Source organism: Protopterus annectens, chromosome 2.part0, assembly GCF_019279795.1.
Source record: "Protopterus annectens isolate FY-2018-M chromosome 2.part0, PAN1.0, whole genome shotgun sequence".
In the NCBI taxonomy this organism is placed as follows: Eukaryota; Metazoa; Chordata; order Ceratodontiformes; family Protopteridae; genus Protopterus; species Protopterus annectens.
The window spans coordinates 692,816,711-692,824,210 of NC_056728.1; the positions used below are offsets into that span (position 1 = coordinate 692,816,711).

Genomic DNA, 7,500 nt, shown 5'->3' on the forward strand with positions numbered 1-7,500 from the left:
GAATTTTAACATGCATTTTATGTGTCTAACAAATAGATGGGGTTGGTGTAATACTATGCAATTTTAACTGATGTTTAAGGGAATTTTAACCTACCAACTAGTTTTAATTGTTTAATTGAATTACAGGGAGGAGTTTAAAAAGGTTGAGTTAGTAATGTTCATTGTTCTGAGGAAGTCCAACAGCAATTGGATGAAAGCACTTAACCTGTGACTTGTGAATTGTGAATAAAGAAGTGTGCAGCAGTCTTGGTGTCCTGGGTGCCTTCATATTTGTGAGTGCAGTTTTGTCTCTTTGGTTATTCATTTTATAGTTATTTATCAGTCGAATGTCTTCAGAAATACAAAGGTTATCAACTGAACACTGTTTAAGCCATGGTGGTACAGCGGTAGTGTTGTTGCCTCACAGCAAGCGGTTCTCCTGTTCGATTCCCGGCTGGAGTGCCTTCTGTGTGGAGTCTGCATGTCCTCCCCGCGGTCGAGTGGCCTCTGAAAGACATGTGTGAATGGGCGTGCTGAAGGTTGGGTATCAGGCTGGCAACTCAGCACCATAAAAAAAAAATCTACTGCCAATCATTAGCAGACCGGAGTTCCGCTGTGGCGACCCCTAACTGGGAAAAGCTGAAAAGACAAACATCAACTGAACACTGTTTAAATAAAAGCTGCTGCATAATTAATTATTTATGCAAAGAAGGGGAGGGGAAAGAATTCTCACTAACGAATCCACTTAAGGATGCATTTTTACATTAAGATTACCATTAAGCCCAGGGGCGTGTCAGCTTGCAGTTTAACCTGCCATCTAAGCTCCTTAACTTCTAGCTGGGAGTTCCCATCTCCGTAGATCAAGGAAACACTAACACTAGACATTTAAAAATGGAGCTGGAAGGATTGGTTAGCTTGTGTTTAGCTAGAACATTCTTTTCATTACATTTTCTTATGGCCTGGTAATGCTCCTTGATTCAGTCACTGAGCTTCCTAATAGTTTTGCCAACATAGAATGCCCCACAGTGACTGCAAACAGCAAGGTATACTATGCAAGTGGAATTACAATCAAATGTGTCTGAAAAATGAATTTCTTGTCTAGGAGTGTGTAAGGGGAAACATTCAACACTTGCAATGTACTGGCAGCAAGCACATTTCCCACAACAAAACATACCAAATGAAGGAGAAGATGTGGTTAAATTTCTCTGATCAGCTAGTTCAAATACTAATTTGAGAGACTGGGATCTTTTGTAACTGAAAGATGGAGCGGGACCTAGTGCCTTGCCTATCTTTTGGCAACTGGAGATAATATCCCAGTTCCCATAAACTATGTCCCGAATAGATTCTGCATCAACGGAAACTGGAAGAGGAAAATGCAGGCTGTCATTGGAAGATGGAACTGGGTTTGGGAAAAAGGCTTTTGACAAAATAGGGGGGGGTATTTGTCATGTCTATTCACTGAAGCTTCCTCCAACAGGGTATCCACTAAGTCTGCTGGGTAGTGTTTGCCTGTGAATAAATGTTTAAGAAAGAGGCTTTCTTTTGTGAAACTTGCATCTTCACTAACAGTGCGGCTAAGGCATACAAATTGCCCCTTGACTATGTTTTTTTTCATAAAAAGGGGTGCTGACTGCCAAAATCCAAATAGTTATTGTGGAAGGTACTTTTTCTGTGGATGGTCAAAGAAAACTTGTTAGTGTGGGGGTCAGTGGAGAGGGTTACATCTAAGAAGTGGACAGTTTCTCCCTTACCTGAAAGGGTAATGTCTAAAAAATCAATACTGCTGTTAACTTTGTCTAGGAACACATCAAGCTCACCTGGGGACTCTGTCCAAAGGAAAAATATGTCATCGATATAATGTTTATATAGAAAGACATATTCAAGACCATCTAGTTTGGTAAGCACATCTGCTTTCCAGGAACTCAAAGCTGGGTTGGCATAGGATGAGGCCATCTTTGCCCCCATAGCTACTCCCTGTACTTGCTGGTAGATGGTACTGTTGAAAGAAAAGAAATTGTTTGCCAACACTAATTTCAAAAAAGCTAACAGAACTGGGATTCTATGAGGGGTGTATTAGTGTGCTTGGCAAGGTAATCCCCCACCATAAGTAAGCCCCTTTGATACGGAATGCTGGAATAGAGGGCCACAATGTCCAGAGTGACCAATGTACAGTGACCAGTCAAAGGAGGGCAATTATGGACCTGATTCAAGAATTCCCAGGAATCTTTTAAGTAGAACTGGGAGGGCTGAACTAGTGGGTTTAGGAAAAAATCTGAAAGAGCTGATATGTATTCAGTCTTGGTCTTACTTGGCACCACACTATGCCTAAGAAGAGGATTTTTTGGATCTTTATGTGTTTTGGAGATCCTGAACATCCTACCCACTAACGGGGACTTCACCTCCATAAATTCCAACTCAAAGTCTGAAATAAGCTTTTTAATGGTAATCTTAATGTAAAATGCATCCTTAAGTGGATTTGTTAGTGAGGATTCTTTCCTCTCCACTTCTTTACATAAAGAATTAGTTATGCAGCAGTTTTTATTTAAACAGTGTTCAGTTGATAACCTTTATATTTCTGAAGACGTTCAACTGTTAAATTACTGTAAAATGAACTTGACAATGAACAAAAGTGCTTAAATACAAGTGTTCCATTTTATTTCAGATTTATTTCAAGTTTTCTTATATTGTTGCCTTGGTGGAATTTTTTTACTGCTGGATTAAAGGATTTCAGCTTCTGGATTAAAACATTTCAAAACTACTACATGAAGTGAAGTGACTTTTCTTTCATGTCCAGAAAGTTTTACGGATATATATATATATATATATATATATATATATATATATATATAAAAATATAGATCTATGTTGTAACATCGAAAGTACGTTTCAGCGAAATGTAGATGAGCGAACTAACTTTCGCAAAAGTGCATTTTATCGAAAATGCGCTTTTGTGAAAAAAAAACTACACAAATAAAATACTACTCACATTTATGCAGGGGGGCAAGCCCCCCTGCACCCCCACTTTAATATTCTCACTCCAAGATTGCACTACAGTGGGGAAAAGGGAATATTCCCTTATCCCCGCTGTACCATGATCTAAGCAACAGTTTGCTTAGTTGTACAATCAACACTACATGTTGATTGTACAACTAAATCTACATGCAAACTGCATTTTTTTTATGAAAGTGCATTTTCGATAAAATGCACTTTCGCTAAAGTGAATTTGCTCAAGTACGTTTCAATTAAACTTACTTTCGATATTCAGACTAAGACCCATATATGTATATATATATATATAGATCTTTTTTTTTGTACTTACTTTCCTCACTTGCTTAGAGTAAAACAGCTCTTATACTCACTTTCCTCACTTGTCTAGAGGAAAGTAGTTTTTTATTCAGGCATGTCCAAGGGTAAGCTCCCAGTGTTCTCTCCTGTCTATCTAATGAATCTGGGCATCTTGGGGAAATGTAGCAATTGCCTCATGTACACAGACAACCCTCTCCTCCTACCACCCAACACCACAACCTGTGTGAGATGCACTTATCTAGCCAAACTGGAGGTAAAGCTCTCTCCAACCAAGACTGAACTTGACAGTCAAGAGGAGAAGGTAAACACTTGCACCACACCACACTCATCACATAGTCCCACTAAACCTACACCACCAAAATCCACACATAGAAACACAAAAACATTTGTGGAGGCTCTCAATAATAATCAGCTCAAGCAACAGAGAACTCCAAAGCAGAAACACAAGCAGCCTCCACCCCCAACACAACCCAAATGACACATAGCCCACAGACTCAGTGTGCCACTCAACCACAGCCCATAAGAAAAAACAACATACCCAACACACTAGTCATAGGTGACTCTATAGTCAGGCACACTGATGTCCCACTCACCAGGCTAAACAAGGAGATGGTTACTGTCAGCTGCCTGTCGGCTGCCAGGATCCACCACATAACCCACGCACTCAGGTCACTCCACAACAAGTACAAATATGACACTGTCATTGTCCATGTTGGTGTGAATGACCTGAGATGTACCTCCCTAGACTACATGAAAAGAGACATGGAAGAGCTCTCCAATCTTGTAGCCCAGGCAGGTATGACCTTAGCCCTGAGTAGCATCCTGCCATCACCCACAATGATACCGCAGTACAAGGACAATGACTTCAGCAATTGGCTAAGCTTCTGGTGTCATTCTAAGGTGATCTGATATCTGTCTGCCTGGGATGACATGGTCGACAGACCATGATGCTTTGCCAGAAATAGCCTGCACCTGTCACCCCTGGGATTCCGGATACTGGCTAAGGCTCTTGCTGCCCTATATAGTGCCTTTTTAGGCAAGGTTCAAATGACAAATTCACCAACGTAACAGGAACAGGCAAGCAAAAACTGAGGGTAATGCTATTCAATGCTAGAAGTCTAAAGCTCAAAATGCACTCCCTCGAGGCACTCCTTAAAATGGAGAACATAGATATCTGTGCAATGACTGAGACCTGGTTCAAGGGTCCAGAGGGCACCCCTGCATTACCAGGCTATAACTCATAACACACTTTTCGGCCACCTAACCTAGACCGGAACACCAAAGGCGGAGGTCTGTCCATATTCATTAAGGGTATCCACACCTCCAGGCTAGTTGATCAGCATAATGCATCCGAGGTTATCTAAGTGAAACTAACTCTGGGCAAAACTGCAATCTAAATTGTAGCTTGCTACAAATCCCTCACCATGCTCCAGGAGTCCCACTCCTCATTTCTTGATATACTGGAAAATATTAGGGTTCAACCAAATACCCTAATAATGGGCGATTTCAACTTCCCCACCATTAACTGGGAAAACTACTCATGTACCAACTCCTTTGCTCAACGCTTTCTAGAATTCATACATTCCAATTCCCTGGATCAACTTATCCACACCCCCCACCAGGGGCAACAATATCTTAGACCTAGTCATTACCAGCATGAATGACCGGTGTTCCATATCTGAAGTCAACTCCTCATTGGTCAGATCCGACCTTAAGCTAATCACTCTAGATATCCACATCCCGCCCCCACCCCCTATTAAGGAAATCACAGTAAAACATTTCTCCAAAGCCAACTTCATGCTTCTTAAGACAAAAGTAGTGAACGTCATGACACCCATGCAGATGGACAATACCGTTACGACTGCTGAATCTTACACAGATGCACTCTATAAGCACTTACATGAGTACATGGATCATGCTATCCCAAACATAACCAAGATGCTACCCTCCAAAAAAAAAAGGAAGCCAATCTGGTGGTCCCCTGCCATAAACAAACTCTACAACAGAAGGAAGAAACTGTTGCAAAAGACAGTAAAATCCCATGAGTGGAGGAGTTCCCTGGTCAGCCTCAGTAAGAAGCTGAGATCCCTTATAAGATCCTCCAAAGCTAGCTACAAAAACAAAATCACCACTGATTCTAGGGACAACCACAAAGCATTCTATAGCTATGTCAAGAATCTCAATGACAACACCCAGATCTGCTCTGAGTTACAGCACAATGGCGTGAAAATTACAGAACCACTGATATTGCCAATGTCCTGGCAGATAGGTTCAGTGCTAACTTTATCCCCCTCTCACCCACTAAAGGGCCCATATCTATACAGGAAGAATGCAGCGTCCCTTTAATCACAACTACACAGGTAAAAGCTGCACTCTCTAAAGCCAAAAACACAGCATCCATGAGACCGGACACTATCCCAGGCTGCATTTTACACGAACTTCAGAACGAACTGGCTCCCCACCTAAGCACCATGTTCAATAATAGTCTCACATCAGGCTTTGTGCCCACTGAATGATGCACAGCAACAGTTATCCCACTCCACAAAGGGGGAGCCACCACTGATCCTGGGAACTATTGTGCTATTAGCCTGACGAGCCTGGTCTGTAAAGCCATGGAACGTATCATCATGGAACTCATAAACAAAGACACTGGTAACCTCCAAATTCTGGACCCCACCCAGTTCGGGTTTGTGAAAGGCAGATCATGCCTCCTGAACCTGATCGACTTCTTTGAGGCAGTCACCAAAGCTGTAGACGAGGGTAAGGTGGTTCAGAGAGCCTATCTTGACCCCGCCAAGGCTTTCAACACCATCCCCCATTCTGGAATTATAGCTAAACTCACTAAACTAGGTATAATTCCCTACATCACAAGATGGGTTGCCAATTGGCTCACTGACAGAACCCACACTGTAAAAGTTACAGACTCCAAATCTGACTTCAAACCAGTGACAAGTGGAGTACCACAGGGTTCAGTCCTGGGACCTTTCCTGTTTGGTATCTACTTCTCTGAAGTACAGGCTAACACAGAAGGTCTTTGCTTAACAAAGTTCACAGATTACTGCATACTAGAAGCCATAGCTGAGTCCCCAAATGATGTGGACATCATACAGAAGGGCCTCACTGAGACAGATGCCTGGTGTCAGAGCCATGGCCTCAAGCTCAATGCCAGAAAGTGCATTGTCATCCCCTTTGGTAAAAACTCTGTACCCATGACTACCACATAGGCAGCAGTCTACTTAACACCAAATGTGTGATAAGAGACCTGGGGACCCAGGTGGACAGTAATCTCTCCTTTGATAATCACATCGCCACAGTAGTCAGGAAATTATTCTACGTGGCACACCTCGTCACAAAAGGGTTCTCATCTAGGAAAAAAGAGGTCATCGTTCCCCTCTACTCAACACTCATTAGAACAATTATAGAGTATAGTGCCCCTTTTGCAATGTACCTCACAAGACATCTGCAGCAGCTGGAAAGGCCACAGAAGTACCTCACAAAGAGGATTACTGGCCTCAAACAGATGCCCTGCACTGACCATCTCAAAAAACTCCAGCTTTACTCCGTAGCATATCGCCTACTCCGAGGTGATCTCTGCCTAACATATAAAGCTATGTCAAACCCAGCGCTGTTGGATATGCTCCACTTAAAGAAACCCCAATCCCTCCGAGCTACATGCTGTAGGGACCTAAACCTTGTCACCACAATAAACAGAACATGCTGGAGGGATAGATTCCTGTCAAAGAGTTTTCCCATAATCTGGAACAAGCTACCCATCTATGTCAAGCAAAGGTCTTCATTAGCACTCTTCAAGAAAAATCTTGATAAGTGGATGGGAAATAGGAAATACACCCCGGGGATCACTTCTGTGGCTCTGCTCGACAGGGAAACAGGAAAATAACTTTCATGGGTGGCGTAAGCCAGGGAACCTTGTTGGCTAGGCTTACTTAGGCCCTTGGGCCGATAGCCTAGTACCTACCTATGAACTTATGAACCTATATTTCTAAATATGTATACATATATGCAAGTTTATCTCACATTGTAGATGGATCCATTCATCAATCTGTTTAATTGTGGGTTCTGGAGAATGGAAGGGACATTTCTTATATTCTACTTTGTGATTTAATGGATAAATGAGTGCTATATGTGACTGAATGGAATAAGCAATGATATATGAGCCAGTCAATATACTTGAGGTGTTCCATAACTCTCTGTCTA

At 42.1% G+C, this 7,500-nt stretch overlaps 1 protein-coding gene across 1 annotated transcript in view; it reads left to right on the forward strand.

The window, feature by feature from the left end:
• Window positions 1–7,500, forward strand: part of SLC24A2 (solute carrier family 24 member 2) — a 2,356,155-nt gene that overhangs the window by 127,865 nt on the left and 2,220,790 nt on the right. The gene's annotated exons all lie outside the window — the stretch shown is intronic.